The sequence below is a fragment of the Physeter macrocephalus genome, chromosome 19 (assembly GCF_002837175.3).
Source record: "Physeter macrocephalus isolate SW-GA chromosome 19, ASM283717v5, whole genome shotgun sequence".
Taxonomy (NCBI): Eukaryota; Metazoa; Chordata; class Mammalia; order Artiodactyla; family Physeteridae; genus Physeter; species Physeter macrocephalus.
Window position 1 is genome coordinate 53180559 of NC_041232.1, and position 24625 is coordinate 53205183.

At 37.5% G+C, this 24625-nt stretch overlaps 1 pseudogene; it reads left to right on the plus strand.

Annotated features, from left to right (window-relative positions):
- Nucleotides 1-8014: 8014 nt before the first annotated feature.
- Nucleotides 8015-8750, plus strand: LOC102983419 (peptidyl-prolyl cis-trans isomerase A-like; annotated as a pseudogene).
- Nucleotides 8751-24625: the final 15875 nt, after the last annotated feature.

The following is a 24625-nucleotide window of genomic DNA, read 5'->3' on the forward strand; positions in this document are numbered from 1 at the left end:
TAGTTTTTGATAGTTTGATTAATATGTGTCTTGGCATGTTTCTCCTTGGATTTATCCTGTATGGGACGCTCTGTGTTTCCTGGACTTGATTAACTATTTCCTTTCCCATATTAGGGAAGTTTTCAACTAAAATCTCTTCAAATATTTTCTCAGTCCCTTTCTTTTTCTCTTCTTCTTCTGGGACCCCTATAATTCGAATGTTGGTGCATTTAATGTTGTCCCAGAAGTCTCTGAGACTTTCCTCAGTTCTTTTCATTTTTTTTTCTTTATTCTGCTCTGCAGTAGTTATTTCCAGTATTTTATCTTCCAGGTCACTTATCCGTTCTTCTGCCTCAGTTATTCTGCTATTGATCCCATGTGGAGTATTCTTAATTTCATTTATTGTGTTGCTCATCGTTGCTTGCTTCCTCTTTATTTCTTCTAGTTCCTTGTTACATGTTTCTTGCATTTTGTCTATTCTGTTTCCAAGATTTTGGATCATCTTTACTATCATTATTCTGAATTATTTTTCAGGTAGACTGTCTATTTCCTCTTCATTTGTTAGGCCAGGTGGGTTTTTATCTTGCTCCTTCATCTGCTCTGTGTTTTTCTGTCTTTTCATTTTGCTTATCTTAATGTGTTTGGGGTCTCCTTTTTGCAGGCTGCAGGTTCATAGTTCCCATTGTTTCTGGTGTCTGTCCCCAGTGGCTAAGGTTGGTTCAGTGGGTTGAGTAGGTTTCCTGGTTGAGGGGTCTAGTGCCTGTGTTCTGGTGGATGATCCTGGATCTTGTCTTTCTGGTGGGCAGGTCCACGTCTGGTGGTGTGTTTTGGGGTGTCTGTAGCCTTATTATGATTTTAGGGCACCTCTCTGCTAATGGATGGGGCTCTGGTCCTGTCTTGCTAGTTGTTGGGCATAGGGTGTACAGCACTGTAGCTTGCTGGTCGTTGAGTGAAGCTGGGTCTTGGTGTTGAGATGGAGATCTCTGGGAGATTTTTGCCACTTGATATTATGTGGAGCTGGGAGGTCTCTTGCAGACCAGTGTCCTGAAGTTGCTTCTCCCACCTCATAGACAGAGCCATGATGCCTGGTTGTAGCACCAAGAGCCTTTAATCCACATGGCTCAGAATAAAAGGGAGAAAAAAGAGAAAGGAAAGAAAGGAAGGAAGGAAGGAAGGAAGGAAGGAAGGAAGGAAGGAAGGAAGGAAGGAAGGAAGGAAGAAAACAAGGAAGGAAGGAAGGAAGGGAGGAATGAAGGAAGAAAGGAAGGAAGGAAGAAAGGAAGAAAGAAAGAAAGAAAGAAGATAAAATAAAGTAGGATAAAATAAAGTTATTAAAATAAAAAATAATTATTCAGAAGAAAAATTTTAAAAAGTTAAAAAAAAAAAAAAAAAAAAAAAAATCGGGTCGGTCAGAGCCCTAGGACAAATGGTTAAAGCAAAGCTATACAGACAAAATGTCATACACAGTACACACATATACACTCATAAAAAGAGAAAAATGGGAAAATAATAATATATCTTGTTCCCAAAGTCCACCTCCTCAACTTGGGATGATTCGCTGTCTATTCAGGTATTCCACAGTTGCAGGGAACTTCAAGTTGATTGTGGAGATTTAATCTGCTGCTTGTGAGGCTGCTGGAAGAGACCTCCCCCTCTCCTCTTTGTTCGCACAGCTCCTGGGGTTCAGCTTTGGACTTGGCCCCACCTCTGCACGTAGGTAGCGCAAGGGCATCTGCTCTTCACTCAGACCGGAAGGGGTTAAAGGAGAGCTGATTCGGGGCCTCTGGATCTGGCCAGGGGGAGGGAGGGGTACAGATGTGGGGTGAGCCTGTAGCCGCAGAGGCCGGCATGACGTTGCACCAGCCTAAGGCATGCCGTGCATTATCCCGGGGAAGTTGTCCCTGCATCCCGGGACCCTGGTAGTGGCGGGCTGCACAGGCTCCCGGCAGGGGAGGTGTGGAGAGTGACCTGTGCTCACACACAGGCTTCTTGGTGGCGGCAGCAGCAGCCTTAGTTTCTCATGCCCGTCTCTGATGTCCGTGCTGATAGCCGCGGCTCACGCCCGTTTCTGGAACTCCTGTGCGCGGCGCGCTTAATCCCCTCTCCTCTTGCAGCAGGAAACAAAGAGGCAAGAAAAAGTCTCTTGTCTCTTCGGCAGCTCCGCGCCCGTCTCTGGGGCTCCTTTAAGCGGCGCTCTTAAACCCCCCTCCTCGTACACCAGGAAACAAAGAGGCAAGAAAAAGTCTCTTGTCTCTTTCGGCAGCTCCTCGCCCGTCTCTGGAGCTCCTTTAAGCAGCGCGCTTAATCCCCTCTCCTCGTACACCAGGAAGCAAAGATGGAAGAAAACGTCTCTTGCCTCTTTGGCAGCTCCAGACTTCTCCTGGACTCCCTCCCGGCTAGCCGTGGTGCACTAACCCCTTCAGGCTGTGTTCATGCAGCCAACCCCAGTCCTCTCCCGGCTTCCGACCGAAGCCCGAGACTCAGCTCCCAGCCCCCGCCCATCCCGGCGGGTGAGCAGACAAGCCTCTCAGGCTGGTGAGTGCTGGTCGGCACCGATCCTCTGCGGGAATCTGTCTGCTTTGCCCTCCGCACCCTGTTACTGCGCTCTCCTCTGTGGCTCCGAAACTTCCCCCTCTGCCACCCGCAGTTTCCGCCCGTGAAGGGGCTTCTAGTGTGTGGGAACCTTTCCTCCTTCACAGCTCCCTCCCACTGGTGCAGGTCCCATCCTTATTCTTTTGTCTCTGTTTATTCTTTTTTATTTTGCCCTACCCAGGTACGTGGGGAGTTTCTTGCCTTTTGGAAAGTCTGAGGTCTTCTGCCAGCGTTCAATGGGTGTTCTATAGGAGCAGTTCCATGTGTAGATGTATTTCTGATGTATCTGTGGGGAGGAAGGTGATCTCCGCGTCTTACTCTTCCGCCATCTTCTCTCCACTCCTGCACTATTGTTTCTTGATGCCTTTCTTTTGTTTCTGCATTCCCTCACTCCTCTAATGAGTAACTGTTTGAATCTGCCCTTTGGAACTCAAGGAAATTCTAGGAGACTGAAACCTTTTTCCTACAAGCAAGAAACAGGGACACAGAAAAAGCCTTTGTACCTGGGAGGGCCAGGTCCTGCTCAGTTTCAATCCCCCCTCTTCTCTGATACTCCTCAATCTTGAGGGGAACAGATGTTGGACAAGAAATGGAATGACATTTTAGATAGCGAGGTTAATAATAAACTCAGCAGAGGAACTTGGTTTTAGGGGGACTTGGTTTCAGATTTGCTTGTGTGTTGGACTCCATATGTAGTTCAGCATGGGGTTCATATAAAAGTATTAATATTAAAGGCCTTTAGATTCCTTTATAAGACTTAAAACTAGTGGTTAAACTTCCTCTTTATCAAAGATGTTGTTCCCTTTATCATCAACACATGAAACACATTTTGGGAAATTTATTTCAGTCTCCCTTTAAGTTTATATATATATATATATAATATATGTATATATACATCCACATGTACATACATCTATTCTGGAATAATTTTTGATTTAAAGTGAAACATCAGTTCTTCGTGTTTTCTAATATTTTTGGGCCCTGGAAAAGTTTCATCTCATAGACCTAAAGCTGTAAGATGATAATATTGAAATGCAAGTCACAAGCTTCAATTAGGTACAATCAGAAATCATGCGGTGACTTCATTAAGTATCATTAAGAATGATCAAAATATTGCTCTTAGGAAAAATACATCAAAAGCATTGCATTTACACATTGATTAAACAGGATCTGCAATTTCTAAAATCTGGTATGAGAAAAAAGAATGGAGTAAATTAAGTGCTCATATCCCACTTAGCAACAAGGGAGTGCTTAGCAACTGGCAAAGGAAGACATAAAGGGAGATGGTGGAAACAAAATATGATCAGCTTCTGAAACTGAGAGAGGAATCAAGAAAGGACAATGTAACTAATTGGGGCTAGAAGAGAGGTTGCTGTCCCAGGAGTAGCAGGCAAGTTCATGTTAGCCTGCTTTGGGTAAGATTTTTATTTTTAACTTTAGGAAATTAAGCTTATAATTAGGGAATCAAGAGTACAGGAAGGACTTTCACCAAAGCCATGAGTGTGGCTAGAGTCATCTCTGGTGACATGCATGTATCCATTTACAAATATTTTTCCCTTTTACTCCTGTACTAAGGTGCATAGCTGAGTTCTCAGTTCCACAACATTTTAAGTCTTAAGGAGGTTTAAGGAAGACTTGATGTTATATCCCTTTGAGAACTCTTCAATAGTATTAGTTTTCTAATTACTCTCCCTGATCCCCTTGCTTTGCATTTTATCTGCATTCCTTGGTAGTACCATTCATCCCATGACTTCAGCTCCCATTGTGCACTGATAATTCTCAACCCTTCTTATCCACTTAGAGACACTTCTTCCCTGTGCTTCAATCTGTGCCCATGAATGTTCATGGGCCACCGAAATCTACCATGATAAATCTCATTCTCCCCACCCTCTTGCTCCCCACTTTGATATACCATCATAGGAAGACCATCACCCAGGCAGTCACCCCATCCAGGACCCTCCCTACATCTGTCTCCTCATCACCCACATCCAGTCTGTAGCTAAATTCATTGATTCTTTCTCTGAAATGTGTGTCAGTCTCACTCTCCTTCACAATAAATCTAAAATAAAAAATGAAAAATAAATCATCATCCTTCACCAAAATCCAAATTTGTAGCATCACATGAAGGTTCCTCATCATCTGGCCAAATTGACTTTTTTCTTTTAACCTTGGTTCTGCCATTCCAGTTTGCATGTAGCCCATGTTTGGGTCATATCAAATGTGTTCTCATTCCTGGAAGGTGCCATGTTTTCTGACACCTCATCCAAAATTGACAGTGTGCTCTTCTTTTACCATGCCCTGACTTTATCTGAACCTTGAAAACTTACATAGACTTCTCATGATTAACTCTTTGTATCATTCCTAATACTGGACTTATGGTAAAGTCTTATATTAATTATTGTTTATCAAAGAATTCCCAAAGGAACAGATATTTACAATCTAATTTCAGATATTACAGTATCACTGGAAATAGTAGACATTCAATAAATATATGTTTAATTGAATTAAATATATGGACAAGAATCCAACATTCCCAAAATCAGAACCCACAGATGAGGAGTTGAAAACATTTTTTCTGTAAAGAAACAGATAGTAAATATTTTAGGCTTTGCAGGCCATATAGTCTCTGTTGCAACCACTAAATTCTTCCACTGTAACATAAAAGCAGCCACAGACAGAAAAAAAAAAAAGCATTTCAGTGGTCTAATAAAACTTTATTTATGGACACTGAAATTTAAATTTCATATAATTTTTAGGTGTCACAAAAGAGTAATCTTTTTTTTTTAACCACTTAAAACTATTGAAACAATTTACTCAGAAACTATATAAAACCACTTAGCCAGCTGGATTCAACCCACAGGCTGTGGTTTGCTGATTTCTGCATAGCTCATCACTGGTTTCAGCTCCTTATTTGGTCAACATTTTATACAAACCTCATTTGGATTGTTGCTACCAACAGTTAACATAAATCATATGCATGTCATTGCTTTATTCTAGCAGTTATTTTAGCTATACCCCAACCTGGAAGTCCCCCAGACTTACAAGACTTCCTCTTAATATTTGTTATGACTGTGTTTATCCAACAGGTAAAGAGCTTATCCCATTCTTTCTAGCAATTTTAGAACAAACACAGAGCCTCTGTGTGATCCGGTGTTTGACAACCATTTACTCCTATATTGTCACATCCCATATTGTCACAATTAATTTTTCACTATCAACTTGCTTCCTAAGAATCCATTTTATTTTCCTGAATTGCCATCTTCTCCTCTGTCAAGGCAATTTCTTCCCTTATCTAAAACATTTTAATTTTTTAAACAGAGTATCACTTTTAATCTTACTAATATTACTAAATTGATCTTACTAACCTTGACTCGCCCTTCTGCTCAATAGGAAATCATGAATTCTTATAATTTTCTATGGTAAGTCCTTTTCCTGTACTGCCAGTATTCCATACTTACTAAGATACATTATGATTCTTACTTAGTCTGTTCAAGCTGCTATTATAAAATACCATACTCTGGTCACTTATAAACAACAGAAATTTATTTCTGACAGTTGTGAAGGCTAGTAAGTCTAACATCAAGGTGTTGGCAGATTCAGTATCTGGCAAGGGCCTGCTTTCTGATTCATAGATGGTCATCCTCTCTCTGTGTTCTCACATGGCAGAAGCAGGTGAGGGACTCTTTGGGATCTCTTATAAGGGCACTAATCCCATTCATGAACACGCTATCTTCATGACTTAATTACTTGCCAATGGTCCCAACTCCAACCACTATCGTATTGGGAATTAGGTTTCAACATACGAATTTTGGGGAGGGACACAAATATTCAATCCAAAACAAATACACAATACTTATATTCAAAACAAGAATGATGACAAGAGGAAGGAAGAAGAGGAGGCAGAGTAAGAGGATGAGGAGAATAAAGAAAGGGAAAAAATAGGAAGAGGGGATAGAGACTAAAAAGAAAGGAACAAATAGGAAGGTTGTATTACATACTTAAAATGAGAATGTATGAAACTCTTTCACAAATATTATCTTCTATGAGCTAGGAAACTGGAAAAATTACTTTTGACCTGGAGAAGGTAATTAGTCAAAAAGAGAAAGGAGGCTCAAATCAGATTTTTTTAACCTTTTTTCCTGAATCACACTCTATTTGAAAGTCTGATAGAAGATACTTCAGGCTGACAGTTTCTCTTTCTCAAGTTTCAACTGTGTTCAAGCTCTGGGCATCCTGGGTCTTTTTATACGGATAGAAATCAAACCCTAGTACAGCATCAGAATGTTCTAGCTTCTTGCAATTGTATTTACATTCCTCTGCTGCTCTTTCAAAAGATGTCCAGACCTATAAATATTAAGCTACATTTTGGGGCCCTAACCTTGAGTGAGGGCAGTTACCATTTAATATTGCCAAGGGAAGGGAATAGGTGCAGGAGTAGGCAAGGGAAAGAAACACAAAACCAAAAATGTCAAATCTGATTGATTTAAAACTAGGTAGGCAAATCAGCAAGGGCTGATCCAGCATCATTGGAGAGTGAGGTCAGACAGGGCTGTTTTAAAATTATTTGGTATTTTCAGAAATTGATTACTTAGGGAGAGCATTAAGAAGTAGCTGTGCACATTCATTTAATGGGCCAGTGACTCTTGTACAGGGCTGGAGTCGTCACATTCAATCTCATCTACTCCTTGTTAACTTGTGATTTCTTCTGGAGAGTGTTTCTTTATTACAGATGCTATAAGCATAAACTACAAACTAGAATAATAAATAATGCCCTAAATGGGATTTTGCAAGCACCACCTTCCCGCCCATCTTTCTACTCCCAGCCCCCAGCGTGACAAACACCATTGTTTACAGGTCTGTGAATGTTTGTAGGGCTGAAGAACAAGTCCTTTTCTGTCCTAAGGTGCATTTCAGTGTGGAGATAGCCACTTATATGGAGAGAACTTAATGACACTGGGATGTCCTCCTGTTCCCCAAAAGTGCTCCTCAGTGGTCCATTCCTCAAAGGGACATTCCACTGGTTCTTTGAGTTAGTAATACCCTTTGCAGATATGAACAGTCTTGGGAGAAGTGTCATGCATTACTGCAGTCCTAGATATACAACTTGGTATAAATTCATGTTGTTGGTCATTTCCTACCCTATCAGCTAGAAACAGGCCCTAAAGGGGAAATTGATATGATGGAGAAAGAGAGGAATGTTTTGGAATATGGATTATGATCCAATGGGTTGTATTTGGGGGTGGCACTTCAAGAAAATCTGTAGAGTGAGGCGATAAGAGGGCAAGGACTTTGACATGTGTGTGAGCAGGCACACACACACAGACACACAGACTTCGCTCAGAATTAAAAACGGAACTTCATCTTTAACTTCCAATCTGATAACTGCCTAAAGGTAAGTCTCCATTTCTCCAGAGATCTTTTCAAAACTTCCCTTATGGCTTTGCAGACGCCGCCACCCCGGAACCTCCCACGCTGCCCAACCATGGTCAACCCTACCGTGTTCTTTGACATCGCCGTCAATGGCGAGCCCTTGGGCCGCGTCTCGTTTGCAGGCAAATGTCCAAAGACAGCAGAAAACTTTCGTTCTCTGAGCACTGGGGAGAAAGGCTTTGGTTATACAGGTTCCTGCTTTCACAGAACAATTCTGGGATTTATGTGACAGGGTGGTGACTTCACACGTCATAATGGCACTGGTGGCAAGTCCATCTATGGGGAGAAATTTGATGATGAGAATTTCCTCCTGAAGCATACGGGTCCTGGCAACTAGTCCATGGCAAATGCTGGCCCCAACACAAACGGTTCCCAGTTTTTCATCTGCACTGCCAAGATTGAGTGGTTGGATGACAAGCATGTGGTCTTTGGCAAGGTGAAAGAGGGCATGAATTTTGTGGAAGCCATGGAGCACTTTGGGTCCAGGAATGGCAAGACCATCAAGAAGGTCACCATTGCTGACTGGACAAATCTAATAATAAATATGACTTGTGTTTTATCTTAACCACCAGACCATTCCTTCTGTAGCTCAGGAGAGCAGCACCCCTTCATCCCCATCTGCTCAAAGTATACTATAATCTTTGTGCTCTCATTGCACTTCTTTGGGTTCCATATTTTCCTTATTCCCCTCCAAGTTTAGCTGAATTGCAAAGTTAAGTTTATGGTTATGAAATAAAAACTAAACAACCAAAAAAAAAAACCAACAACTTCCCTTATCACATAGCGAGAGTCCCCACTAGAAACTGCTGGTTTATTCCTACACACATTTTCTCTTTTAATTCATTAACACTAAGGACACACCATCCACATTCCTCTCTTTATAACTTTATACAACTTTTAAAGCTGATCTCAAACTGCAATCCCGTGAAAGCTGTTACATATTTCTTTGGCTAAAATTGTCTTACTCTGATTTCCCATTATCTTTTTAAATGCTTAATTCTGTTTTTACAGTTGTATTCTCAGATGATTTTATTTATCTCACATAAAATACAAACTCTTTTATGGCAAGAACTCCGCTGGGTTTCTTGTATCCCTAACATATGGCTGCATCTAGGATGCAAACCCAAGTATAAAATGAAAAAATCACTTATCCTCCCTCCCTTTTTAAAAAAGAGGACATTTGGGTGAGGTGCGTGTACTAGAATGACTGTCACATTCCCCATGCACTGTATGGAGCTGACTAGTACTCCTGAGACTATAGCTTTATGGATTTTGTGTGTTTCCCCAAAGTGAATCTTTCAGGTATCTTTCTAAAATGGTAAGAGAATCCCTTTAGGATATTTACTTCATATGAGTAAAGATATAAAGTGCATCAATGCATGTATAGCCAATGGTGAAAAATGCAACACTTCCTAGGCTTGTGTTTTTCAGCTGTCCCACAATGCATTTACTGTCGTCTAATTAGGCATTCTAAGAACATAAAGTCCTGCTGTGTTTACCCTGCAACAATTATAATCCAGTGTGCCTGACATCACAGTATTTATCCCCAGAAATAATGACTCCATGGCAAAGGCAACAATATGAGTGCATCACAGGACCAAACAGAGCAGCGCGGGAGACCCTAACGGAAGTACTCCATATTCAGATACAAACGGTGTTCACAATGAACACATCACCAATTTTAATAAACCTGATGAAAGGGAAGTAGATTGGATATGAAAGTCAAATATATTTGAGATCCCCTGCTTGTCTAAGAGCCCCTCTTTAAATTAAGACTTTTCCAGGTGATTAAGGAGAACGCCAGCACTTCAAAGGGAAGCAGAGCCTTGTTCTCTGCAGCTCCACAGGCAACCAGCTCTCTTTCCCTTCGTCCAGATGGATGCTTTGTTCTCCCAAAGTTGGTCAGGTGCTGCGCCTGTCCAAAAAGGGGAAATGAGCGAGGCTTTAGGAGCCTGCACCTGTTTGAAAAGCAATGCCGCTCCCTTGGCTCCAAAGCCCCAAATATCAAATGCCTCCCGTTGCCAAGCAGCTTGGCTATTCCCCAGGCGTTTTCAATCTAGTTGAGTAAAACAAAAATTGCATAATTTGTCATTATTTTCAAGGAATGAGATGTGCCTTCTACAATTCCTTTCGAGTTAAATACAATGATGCTGAGTTTCCTCTGAAAGCCAATGCCTTCTTTCTCAGAAAGAATAGAAATAAATAATGGTAAAAGAAACACCCAATTGATTGACTGTAATTTGCTCTGGTATTTGTTATTGGTGTGTTCTTTGTATGCATTTTTATGGATAGGTAGCAGAAAAATTATTTTCCCAGGTCTTTATTAAAGAGAAGCCAAACCCTCTGGGAAAAGCTGGGACTGGAAGCCAGGACTTCTGAATCAACTACAAGATTCAAAACAAATAAATCACATTAATTTAGGAAAGTCACAAGTCATATGATCATTCAATTTCCTCATCTTTAAAATGCAGATTAAAATGATCTTCTCTAAATATATCCCATTTTATTATGAAACTAAAATTTAAAAAATTGATAAGAAAGTGCTTTAAAATGTTGAATATTCTCTGTAAATGTAAAGTAGTTTGAATGAGAAATAAAGGGCGGGGTAAGATTCTTAGACAGGAATCCTACTGCTCTTTCTATGGTGAAAGCTTCAAACCCAGGCAGAGAAGGGAAGGAAGAGCAAAGAAAACAACTCAGAACAATCATTGGAAAGCAAGGGCATCCTCAATCTCATCTATTAAAAGCTGAGAAAAACACCTAAAAACCTCCACCATATTTTTTTGTGTGTACAGTGCCTTTCTGCTGCCATTTGGCTACAACAATAGTGGAGAAAAATAGGCCCATAAAGCAAGATTGATTGCTGGGAAGATGATCAATTGCTGCTGTGAAAGGGGAAAAAACTGATAAATGTTTTTTTTTTTTCCCCTCTATTCACAACCTTTTGCTAAAGCTGTGCAAAATGTGTCATGCATAAAAAGTATGCAATTTTCATGTAATTAGAGGAACACAAGATGAAAATGAGTTCCATCAGAGCAATCAAGGATGGTAATGTGGTATGTATTTGTCAGTGCCTATTTGTCATGAAAGCAAAACACAGCAAGTTAGATATTTTATTTCATTTTAACTCTGAAAAACATAAATGCCATTTTGCCATGGCCAAATCTATAAATTTCAATAATTGTTTTTTTTTTTTGAAAAGTGAAGTTTTGGAACTGCAGATTAGATCATTTTACTCTTTTAAAGAATAGAATACCATCTTATGAAAAACACTTAGATTATAGGAAAGATTTATTTCATGGAGGGTCAGATTTACAGTGGGAGGTGATATGTTTACAGTTTGCTACACAAAAATACAATATAATTTATTTTCTTTAAAAATAACACTTACATCTTACAGTAGCAAGTGCTTCTGATCCCATCCCCATACCCCCAAAACCAAGGGTATTAAGTTTTTATATTCTTCTTGAGAAAGAGGACATACGTTTTTCTTTCTTCCTTTCATACTCTTTCCCTTCCTTTCTCCCTTCTTTCTTTCCTTCCTTCCTTTCTATTTATCCATTCACTTATTCATTTATTATGTTTTTTGAAACAGTTTACTGAGCATCAGAATTGTGCCAGACATCTAAATTCTGATTATGTAAAATTAAAAAAAAAAAAAAACATGACCCATGTTCTCAAGCTGATTTCACTTAGTGGGGGCAGTGGCAAGTAAGGAATTAATGTGGTGGGATAGTGTCATAATAGGGACAGATTCAGGAGTTAATGGGAAGTTGTGTAGGCTTCAGCTGGTAAAGCTTATGGGAAGGTTACTGTCTGGTCAGTCCTGCTTTAGCCACTAAGTAGGACAGATGTGGGAAAAGGCAGTCCTGACAGATGAACAAGTAAGGCAAAAGATGTGAGGACATTGAAAGCTTAGCCTGTTTGTGAAGGTGCAACTAGTTAATTATTTCCATGGTGGAAAGTGTGAAATGAATTGGAGAAGGAAAAATGAGGAAGATCCTCATAGACCAGTTTAAGGTGTTTGATCTCTGTCTTCAGTGCAATAGGAATACTTTTCATGTTTAAAGAAGAAATACTGTATAATCAAATCTGATGGTAGAAGGGACAGTCTAGCAGCAGCATGGAGAATGGATGTGAGTGAGTAGGACCAGTTAGGACTCTATAAGAACAACCCAGCTGAGAGATAGTGATGATTGGAACAAGATGGGAAATGGATGGGTTTGAGATACCTTACAGAAGAATTTACATGATTTAGAAATGGATTACTAATAGGAGATTAGGCAGAGAGAGGACTTTAAATATTTAATGCAGGAAATTGGGTGGATAGTGATACCTTTTAGTAAGTCAGGGAACACAGGGAAAGGAGTAAGTATTACTTGGAAAATAATGAGTTACAACTTGGAAAAGTTTAATGTGATATAATGGTGGAATGCTTAAGATAGATAATTATGGTATACACAATCTGCATATTTGGGATCCAGACATTTTCCTTTCCTGAAATATTGTTTGTAAAGTCATCAGATCTAAGCTAAGACAATATTCACTCATTCATTTAATTTGAAAGTGAATATCAAGCATCTACACTGTCTAGTTAAAGTAGTGGTAAAGCACAAGGGCTGTCTACAATATTAGACATTTTTGGACACAAAACATACCTCTTCCAGTTATGATCTTTTTGACACAGCGTATTTGCAAAAACCCCATTAATCCTCATTTTTCTTATCTGTGAAATTAGAGTTATTATATCCACTCTATAGAAATAATTATGAGGTTGAAGGGAGATGAAACACACAGAGTAGCTAGCATAGTTCCTGACATGTAGTTGTATAATTAGCATTATTGAGATCCAAGTCACTAATGTGTATGTGAAGTCAACAAATATGAAAAATATACAAATACCTCCAGGAAATTTGAGCTATCAAATTATTTTACTTTTTAAAATAAACTAGTACCAACTAATGCTAAATAGGTGATAATTACATGTAAAAACTCTTAGAAAATTATAATTTGATAGCCCTATATAACAAATAATCCTCATTGAACACTCACTACTGTGAAAATATGGGCAGTGTTTTTGAGTTTGTGAATGTATAGTAATAATAACAATAATAATAATATTAACACATATTTCTATATTGTTTTTCCATTTACTGAATACTCTAACATATTGGGTTAGCCAAAAGTTTCATTTGATTTTTCCATAAGATGGCTCTAGAAGCACTTAGTTGTCTAAACTTCATTCAAAACAATTTTGTTCGGTTGTACATGACAGGTGTCATATCAGTGTGCATTTTTTAAAAGACATCAAAATTGGTGAATTTTTATGTAGCCATTTCGATATTGAAGATGGAAGAAAAAAAGCAACATTTTCGACATATTATGCTTTATTATTTCAAGAAAGGTGAAATGCACCCGAAATGCAAAAAAAGATTTGTGCAGTATATGGGGAAGGTGTTGTGACTGATCAAATGTGTCAAAAGTGGTTTGCAAAGTTTTGTGCTGGAAATTTCTCGCTGGACAATGCTCCATGGTCGGGTAGAACATTTGAAGTTGATAGGGATCAAATCAAGACATTAACTGAGAATAATCAACATTATACCACACAGGAGATAGCCAACATACTCAAAATATACAAATCAAGCGTTGAAAATCATTTGCACCAGCTTGGTTATGTTAATCACTTTGATATTTGGGTTCCAATAAATTAAGTGAAAAAACGTTCTTGACTGTATTTCCGCATGTGATTCTCTACTTAAACGTAACAAAAATGTTCCATTTTTTAAATAAATTGTGACAGTCCATGAAAAGTGGATACTGTACAATAATGTGGAACAGAAGAGATCATGTGGCAAGCAAAATGAAACACCACCAACCACACCAAAGGCCAGTCTTCATCCAAAGAAGGTGATGTTGTGTATATGGTGGGATTGGAAGGGAGTTCTCTCTTATGAGCTCCTTCTGGAAAACCAAATAATTAATTCCAGCAAGTACTGCTCCCAGTTAGACCAACTTGATGAAAAGTGTGTGGAGTTAGTGAACAGAAAATGCATAGTCTTCCATCAGGATACCACAAGACCACGTGTTTCTTTGATAACCAGGCAAAAACTGTTACAGCTTGGCTGGGAAGTTCCAATTTATCTGCTGTATTCACCAGACATTACACCTTCGGATTTCCATTTATTTCAGTATTTACAAAACTCTCTTAATGGAAAAAATTTCAATTCCCTGGAAGAACTGTTCCCTGGAACAGTTATTTGCTCAAAAAGATAAGTTTCGGGAAGATGGAATTATGAAGTTTCCTGAAAAATGGCAGATGTGCCTTTTATTTTTATTTAAACACTGAAGGCACTTTTTGGCCAACCCAATACATTGGCCTGTCATTTTCTTTTCTTATACAAGCGTACCTCATTTTATTGTACTTCACCTTATTGTGCTTCACAGATATTGTGTTTCTTACAAATTGAAGGTTTGTGGCAATCTTGTATTGAAGGAGTCTATAGGCACCATTTTTCCAACAGTATTTGCTCACATTTGGTAATTTTCATAATATCCCAAACTATTTTATTATTATTATATTTGTTATGGTGATCTGTGATCAGTGATCTTTGATGTTACTATTATGACTTGCTGAAGGTTCAGATGATGGTTAACATTTTTTTGGAATAAAGTATTTTTCAATTAAGCTAAGTACATTTATTTAGACAAAATGCTATTTTTTACTTAATAGATTATAGATAGTGTAAACATAAATTTTATATCTACTGGGAAACCAAAAAATTCATGTGACTCGCTTTATTACTGTGGTCTGGAACGGAGCCCACAATATCACTGAGGTATGACTATAGAGTAGATTTCTGGCTTTGGTATCAGGGCAATGCTGCCATTGCAAACTCAGTTTGGAAGTGTTTTATCCCTCTTCTATTATTTGAAAGATTTTGAGAAGGATTGGTGTTATTTCTTCTTTAAATATTTGATAGAATTCACCTGTGAAACCATCTGGTCTTGGGCTTTTCTCTTTCGGGAGTTTTTGTTTTCTTTTTATTATTACTCATTCAATTTTTTACTAGTAAATGGCCTGTTTAGATTGTCTATTTCTTCATGATTTAGTCTTCATACATAGTGTGTTTCAAGGAATTTAACATTTCTTCTAGGTTGTCCAGTTTGTTAATATATAATTGTTCATAATAGTCTCATGATCCTTTCTACTTGTGTGGTATCAGCTGTAATGTCTCCTCTTTCATTTATAATTTTATTAATCTGAGTCTTCTCTCTTCCTTTCTTGGTACGTCTAGAAAAACCACTCAGTTTCATTGATATTTCCTATTATTTTTCTGGTCTTTATATAATTTATTTCTGTTCTGATCTTTGTTATTTCTTTCCTACAAATAATTTTGGGTTTAATTTGTTCTTCTTCTTCTAATCGCTTGAGATGCAAAGTTAGGTTTTTTATTTGAGATTTTTCTTTTTTCTTAGTGAAGGCATTTATTGTTATAAACTTCCCTTTAGAACTGCTTTTGCAGTTCTCACAAGTTTTTGTTATGTTGTAATTCCAAATTCAGTTTTCTCAAGATTTTTTTAAAATTTCTCTTTTGATTTCTTCTTTGACCCATTGGTTGTTCAGGAGCATGTTGTTTAATAGCCACATATTCAGGAATTTTCCAGTTTTCTTCTTGTAATTAATTTCTAGTTTCATACCACTGTGGTCAGAAAAGATGCTTGGTATGATTTCAATTTTCTTAAATGTATTATGATTTGCTTTGTGTCATAACATATTATTTGTCCTGGAAAATGTACCATGTGCACTTGAGAAGAAAGAGTATTCTGTTGCTGTTCAATGGAATGCTCTGTATATGTCTGCTAACAGACATATACATAACAGATAGTCCTAAGACTATCTCGTCTAATGTGTAGTTTAAGTCCAATGTTTCTTTATGATTTTCCATGCGGATGATCTACCCATTGTTGAAAATGGGGTATTAAAGACACCTACTACTGTACTGTTATCTATTTATCCCTTCAAATATATTAATATTTATATATTTAGGTGCACCTATAGTAAGTGTATAAGTATTTACAAATATTATATCCTCTTGATGGATTGACCCTATTGTCATTATATATGACCTTCTTTGACTCTTGATATAGTCTTCAGCTTAAAGTATATTTTCTCTGATATAAGTATAGCTACTTACATGATTTCATTAAAAGTAGGAGGTGACACAACTCTGGCCAATGAGACAGTGGATAATGTCTCATAGGCAACTTCTGGGAAAGTTTTTCTTGATGTTAAAAGGGAAAATACAAGAAAAAGAGATGGGAAAGGAAAATTCATCATTAAAAATACAAATATAAATGTTTGAGTGGGCAGGTACCCAGATGTATTACTGGTACTGGAAATCCCATTTGCCCAAACCTTTTATCTGCTCATTATATGAGCATCTCTAGCAGACATTTGTTCATGGCTAACTATCTGGGACATTTCAACGATGATCCCTTCAGTAATACAGCACCTCGTGCTTTCTATAATATTTTCTGGCAGTTATTTATTTCTTCCTCATTATTTATTATTTATAATGGGAGACAGATTTGAGGAGTGGTTGTTTATAATAATTTTTTCACCATCTAATAATCCAATAGGTATTTAAGAAGTATCAGTTAGATATACTAGAGTATTATCTCTAATTTAAATTCTTTTCCGACTTTCTGTTTTATTCTTTTCTGCAATGTGTGTAACACTTATGTTCTATTCCTTGTGAATGCAATTTTGATCACTCTCAAGATAATCTCTCTTTTATTTTGGCATTTATTCATGCCTTTCAAAAAGACCCTAATTCGTTCTTTCTTTTTTTTTTAAGTTGCATTTTCCTTCACTTCTATAAACTGGGGGAAATGTTCCCTAAATTCTATTATGATGGAGCATCTTGAAACTAGGGGTTTTAGTGTCATATCCCCTCTTCTTCAGGATTAGTGTTAGTTTTTTGTTTGTTTGCTTGCTTGTCAAATACCTATTGTTTTCATTAGCTACTTGTTCTCTAAAACATCAGGCATAACATTTTAATTTCTTTTCTTTTGACAGTTATTTGTCCTTAATTTTTAGTCACTTAAAGTAGCTTAGATGACACTTTTGATATCCTTATTCTCTAACTTAGACTCAGTAAAATTTTTATGTCAAAAAATCAGTAAACTTTTTGTCAAGGGTCAAACAGCCAATTATTTAGGCCTTGCAGGCTACATATCTCAACTACTTATCTCTGCAATTGTAGCACAGAAGTAATTATAGACAGTACATTAAAAATTAGCATGTCTGTGCCCCAATAATACTTTATTTACAAAAAACAGCCATGAGCTGTATTTGGCCCATAGGCTGTAATTTGCTAACTCCTGTAAATCTAATCTCTCAGTTTCAATATTCCAGGTAGACAGAACATCATTGTGAGCTCCTGGGTGATTTAACTATAAGAAGCTCTGTGTTTCCTACTATTTGGAAGGATGGTTTTGAGGCTCTGAGTAACACTTTGTGTGGTATCTACATTGTCTACTCATTCCTAATGTCAAAAAAAAAAAACTTCCCTAAATATAGACAAGATAATATAAAGTTTTAAATCTTTAGGTTTAGTTCAATCAAGGTTTTAATATATTGTATGCAATTTCAAACATATATGTCATGTCTTTCCTTTCTTTTTTAAGTTGAATCTGAATTTTTTTCTTATTTTCTTTAATCACAGACATATAGAAGTTTTTGACCTTATGAGTTTAACTAGATTCCTGGCTTCTCTCTGCATAATAGAAAATCATCACCAAAGGGTGGCTGAGTAGATTCTATGCAAAAGAAAGTCGTGAGAAAAACAAGATGTACTGCACCTGACTTTATTCTTTTGTCAAAGTTTAATTGACTATATATTTGTGGGTCTATTTAAGAGATCTCTATTTTTTACAAATACCAACCACCCTGTATTGATTACTGTAACTTTACAGTAACTCTTGAAGACAGGAAGTGTCAGTCCTCTAACTTTGTTCTTCTACTTAATTAATGTGTTGGCTATTGTGAGTATTTTGCCGCTCTATATAAATTTTAGAATCAGTTTGTTGATATCCACAAAATAAATTGTTGGGATTTTGATTGGGATGGCATTGAATCTATTGATCAAGTTGGGAAGAACTGATATCTTGAAAATATTGAATCTTGCTATCCATGAACATGAAATATCTCTCCATTTAATTCTTCTTTCATTTTGTTCATCAGAATTTTGTAGTTTTCCTTACATAGGTCTTGTCCATATTTTGTTAGATTTATACCTTAGTATTTCATTTTGGAGGATGCTAATGTAAATAGTATTGCTTTTTTTTTTTTTTTTTTGGCTGCACTGTGCAGCATGAGGGATCCCAGTTCCCCCAAACAGGGAACCTACGCCCCCTGCAGCGGAAGCACAGGGCCCTAACCACTGGACCATCAGGGAATTCCCTGGTATTGTATTTTTAACTTCACATTCCTTTTTTTTTTTTTTTTGCGGTACACGGGCCTCTCACTGTTGTGACCACTCCCGTTGTGGAGCACAGGCTCTGGACACAGAGGCTCAGTGGCCATGGCTCATGGGCCCAACCACTCCGTGGCATGTGGGATCTTCCTGGACTGGGGCACGAACCCGTGTCCTCTGCATTGGCAGGCAGACTCTCAACCACTGCACTACCAGGGAAGCCCACACTTATTTTTTAATAAGTAGAAAGTGATTAACTTTTATATAGGAAACATATCCTGCAACTTTGCCATAATTGCTTATCAGTTCTAGGAGTCTTTTTGTTGTTGTTGTTGTTGATTCTTTCACATTTTCTACATAGATGGTCATGTCATCTGTGAAAAAATACAGTTTTATTGCTTCCTTCCCAATCTGTATATACCTTTTATTTCTTTTTCTTGTTTTATTTCATTAGCTGTTACCTCAAGTACAAAAAGGAGTAGTGAGAGGGGACATATTACCTTGTTCCTGATCTTAGTGGGAAAGCTTTGAGTTTCTCATCATTTTAGTGTAATGTTAGCTATAGAATTTTTGATGTGTTTGTAATCAAGTTGAGGAAGTTTTCTTCTATTCCTAATTTACTGAGCCTAACTTCATTCTTCTGTGTGAATTACAAATTCAGAGCAGTAGAAAGAGACTACATTATTCTTAAAGCTAACACACTTTGCATGAACTCAGAAACTCCCAGTGATTTGAGACCTGTGACAACCAACCCTTGTTTCTGACTTCATAGCAAGTTTATGGGCTCCAGATCTGACCTCTTTACTTCACTTTTATTGTAATAAGAAAGCACCTGGATTTCTGGCTTCTTGTTTATTCTAAAACACAAGGTCCTCTTCCTCCTTAGAAGCTATCTGATCAAAAGTTTATGGCCACTGACAGTTCCAGTTCCTCCTAACTTCCTGAGTTACCTTGGCTCCTTGTTCATGTTTATTCATAATCTTTAGCGATGGAAAATTCCCTAACCTTAATTTATACACCCAGAACTCCAGTTCACCAAAGCTCAACCCTTACCTGGTATTCTTTTGCTGCTGTGACTCCAGACCCAGTATAAGGAAAACAGATTTCATTTGAACTGTTCATCTTTCTACCTCTAACCACTAAAGAAAGAGCAAACATCAAAGCAGCTGAAGAAGTCTTAAACACTGGAGGAGGACTCAGTGAAAAGTAAATAGAAGGATAAAGCATAGACTCTATATGCATGTGGTGTGTGTGTGTGTGTGTGTGTGTGTGTGTGTGTGTGTGTGTATGAGTGTTTGAACTTGAATTTTCAGATTAGAAGTTCAGTGAATGTGACAGTCTTTTCTGTGGTGAAGCATCGGTGAATAATTTCTCTTGATAAGTGTTGGAAAATGGCATATTCCCAAAAGGGAAAATGTGAGGGGCTCTGAGGAAATTGGAAATTAAGACACAGTTTGGTAGGTAAGATTTGGACTTCTGCCAGCAAGTCTTTACTAGGACAAGCCTATCTCTTTTGAAGTCAATAACAATCAAATATATGTCCATCATCTACCATCTAATGTTTGTATCACACTGAATGGGTTAGGTGTGATTTGGAAAGGATTACAAATAAAATACTGTAATGTGGTATTTTGGAGGCTATATGTCTACCCAGATATAGACAAAAGGGCTCTCATTAGAGTTCTCTTATTAACTCAGAGACAGTATTCCAAGCTCTGGCCTCTTGTCCATGCAAAATTTTTAGGACTGTGTAAAGCTTATTTTAAAAGAAATATTCCAATTTTGAGATAGCAGGGTTTTTTTTCTCCAAGACCCAGATGGAAGATGTCAAGAATATAACCATTCCCCACCTCTATCTTTATCCCCTATTGATAAACAAACCTATACACCTGGGTTTGTTTATTCCAAAGTGAATAAGAATGTGCTTACCACCAACAAAACACTGCTGGTTTCACATGCCAGTGACCCTTGGGCCATCTGTCCAGGTATTAAGTATTTTGATTCTTTCCTCAGCTCACATAAAATGGTGATCAAGGATGAGCTCTTCAATCTCCAGCCACAGAGACTCCTGACTGAGGTAATGAAGAAAGGCTTAAGGCTCCATGCAGGAGAATCTGAGAACCAGAAATGACAGGAGACAATAAGAACACTTAGAAGGTCCACTAGATAGACTAGAGGCAGAAAATCTGAGTTCTACTGAAAGTGTACTGCCAAAATATTTAAACTAAGGTACCTCTCTTAGTTTTAAAACTAGTTAAAAGAGGTGATTGAATGCAAGTAAACAGAATCCCTGATTGTCCAGTGCACTGTGCTAGATATCCCAGTAGACTTAAAGACAGGTAAAAGTAGCCCATCTCTTAGGAGGGTTTTCAATAAAACTGGGGGTGTCAGACAAGTACACAGGGTGGGATATAAACCAAGTCATCACAAAAAAGTGAAACTATGCAGAATGGATGAGAGACAGGGTAAAAACAATTGACATTATAAAAGAGGGACTCAAATGTCAGTTGCACTTAATAAAGTACACCCACGATTCCCAGGTTTTTGCCAGGACTTTATAATTGATTTTCATGTGGGTTCTGAACTCCTACAGACCATCACATAAGTAAGAGGCTTTGGATTTTACATGGCAAAAAATACTAACTCCATTCCTTTCATTCCTACTCAAGAAATCATATGAGAATTGCAAATGAGTAAAAATTATAAAAATGCATTTACAACAGAGGTAAATGATTTAAATATTTTGTGATTGAATTATTATTATTATTTACCATTTGTGGCACACCTCAAAGTTAAAGCACCCACACCAATTTAAAACATTGAGGCAAAGTTTTGAATCTTTGTAGTTTTTCAGGTTAAAATTAGAAAAATAAGACACTGAATAATCATGAAATAATACTACTGGCATTTTTTAAAAAAGAAGATAGAAGATATAATCAGCTATAATATTCAGAAATTGATTCAGAATTCAGAATTGCAAAAAATCTAGACATCTGGGTATAATCTGAAATGTAGTTTTAAGTATTCATACAAAAATGGATTTATAATATAATGGAATAAGCAGTTTGCTATCTACCTGATATGATTATAAATCAATATTTATTCTCTCTCTTATCTTCTTTATCTCCTTAATGACATTTTTCTCAGCTACACATCAAGGAAACAGAAAGCAAACAAATTCTAGTTCATTGCTTGCAACTAGAGATGCAGATAGTCGATATCACAACTAGAATATATTGAATCATATTGGGGCAATTGGACATATCTGAGATTCTCTCTACTGAATCCCACTCACCTGTCCCAACTTGGCCTCAGTGCCTGGGAAGATACCTGGAAATGAAAAGTGCATGAATTTGTGAGACAAACAGATCTGAGTTAAAACATGTTTCATTCCTGGGTCATCTTGAAAAGTTAATTATCTTCTCTGAGTCTCACTTTTTGCTCTGAAGGGTAATAGCACCTACGTTTTGGTGAGAATTACATATTTTGACCTATATGTGTCTATTGGAGCTATATGTTAACTCACTGCATCCTGACAACACTGTTTGGAAATTAAATGGGATGGTATATAAATATCTATATTAAAAACACCCAATGCATTTTTTGTTCCTTAATTTTGTACCTACTTGACACTAACCCATCAATTTGATATGTTCTGGTTAGAAAGCAATGGGGGCATTATATATGTAAAAATAAAACCTTTTGCCTAGGACTATAAAGAGTGACTTCATGATCAATGTATCTATGGGGCAATAGCAAAGGTTTAGATTCTCTTCTTTACTTTGCTTAATGCACTTAAAACTCTCTTCACCCATAACTTCTATGATAAACAGGCCTCCAGTGCTGTTCACAGATAAATAAATATGTAAATAAATAAATAAGTAGATTCCCAGAGCCAGCTTGGAGGAATGTTTGATAATCTGAACCATTACGGAGGTGAAATTTCATTACACAGATGGTGACATCCTGATGTCTATCATCAAAACACAGCAGGTAGAAACTATCAGCCAGGCCCATTCCCTTCTATAAAATTACACTTATATTAATGTCACTCCAAATTTTATTATGCGGAAAATGATATTGCACAGGTCTCCAGCACCAGGAGGACAGCAGGGGGTTGCCGTGTAAGGGTGGTGAGGGAAGAATAAGGATGTAGTGATGGGAGGGTGGGAAAAGAGACTGTCTGTGGAAAAACCATGAAAACAAATTCAGATGAAGCCTGCTTAGGACTGGCAGAGAGAAAACAAAGTATATAAATATATACTTTATAAATTTTAACACTTTAAATATATATAAATATATAATTTTTTAAAAATCCTTGTAGATTCTGCTGCCAGTTCATGCTGTTTCTTGATTGACTCACTGCCAGACGTCGTCTGCAAGCCCCTGATGGAATGTTTAAAAGGCTCTCCTGTGAGAGGCAAGGAGATTTACAGTTAATTTTTATTAATGAAAGATGACAGGCATCTCCGTTTAGCCAACAAGATGTTACACCAGTTTAAGAAAACACTCCTGTGTTTGGAGCAGGCATCCCCACCCCCACCCCACCTCTCTCCCCTCTCTCTCTCTCTCTCTCTCTCCTCTCTTCTCTCCCTTTCTCATGTGTACACACACGAACATTCACACATACATATTTAAGCATACACATGGGAATTAATAGTACAATAAATTAAGAAGGAAATGGGAACATCTACTTATTTAGATGCCTATACTCTGCTACCAAAAGTGAGAGGAATGGGGATTATGTGAGAGTCTCACTGGGTGGGGTGCAAGTGGATGACAATAAATGCTACTCATTTCCACTGCTGTTTCCCACTGCTCCCTCTCCCATTCCTACATCCCGCCGACTTTCTATTTACTACCACCTTAGAGAAGCTACTGCCATTTCTTACATGAATTACAATGACACATCACTTTTCCAACTCGCTCAGATACCTCTACTTGGGCTTCTAATTTACTTCCCACACTATAACAAGATTGGGCTTTACATAATACAAATCTATTGTATTTAGTTTCTGATGAAAAACCTTCAGGACGTCTTCTGACTTTCCAGACAAATGGAGAATCTTCAATGTGACACCTGGGACACCTTATAGTAGAGACCCCGTCCATATCTCCAGGCTTTGGTTTCTTTCAGTGTCTATTTGGTTTGTCCTACAGTTTTGGGGGGTTTTTCCTACTCAGACAGATTTCTCATTTTTCGAAGATAAGCTCCAGCCTTGATACTTTAAGGATCTCCTCGTTAAGGTAATGTTCTTCCTTCCACAGATGATTGTTGATCATTCACCAGTGTTATCTCCACCACAGAATAACACTTTTGGCTGTTAAATTCCATATCCTATTTAACACCTTTGTTCTGGCCCATTGATTTAATACCACCCTTCACTTTTCTAATCCCACTGAGGAGGTACTGTATCCTGCCTTCATGACTTGTCTATATCGTCTCTTTCCTAGTAATAACTATCACGCATATTTTGGTTTGAATCCTACCCAACTTTAAAGAATGGGTTTTCTGTTATCTTCTCTATGGAAATTTCTCCTCAAGTATTTTGAACTCTACTCATTTCTTCTCTATTTGTATTATATGTGTATAGAGTTCTATAGACATTTACATATAACTTTTATTGTTTTCTAAGAGATGTATACTAGTCTGGTCTCATCAATGACGTGTAATCTCCATTGGTTATGACATCTTTCTTAAAATTTTGTACAGCATTAATATCAGAGTTTTAGAGTAGTCAGTAAATATATAATGAGGAATGGCTGAAACAAGGAATTAAATTAACTAATCGTTCTGTTCATTAGGTAATCATTGGGCGAGTTTTATATTTTAGTTTTAATGAACATATGTATGTTGTATTTAAAATGTGATATATATATGGATATACATAACGTACAGTGTTATATATAGATAGTAGAATGCAGGATAAGGTACATCCTCAGTCGGCTTATAAGGAGCAAATTAAGTTTCTAGTTTCCCATTCATATTGTTTTGCAGTTTCAAGAACCACAATACTCTCAGTTACCACTTTCCTGAGGTCATTTTATGCCTCAAGATTAAACAATTATAATGCCACTCCTTCACTGTATGGACCCCTCCGGTATTCTTCATGGAGTTCTTTCATCTTTTTCACACCTCCTTTACA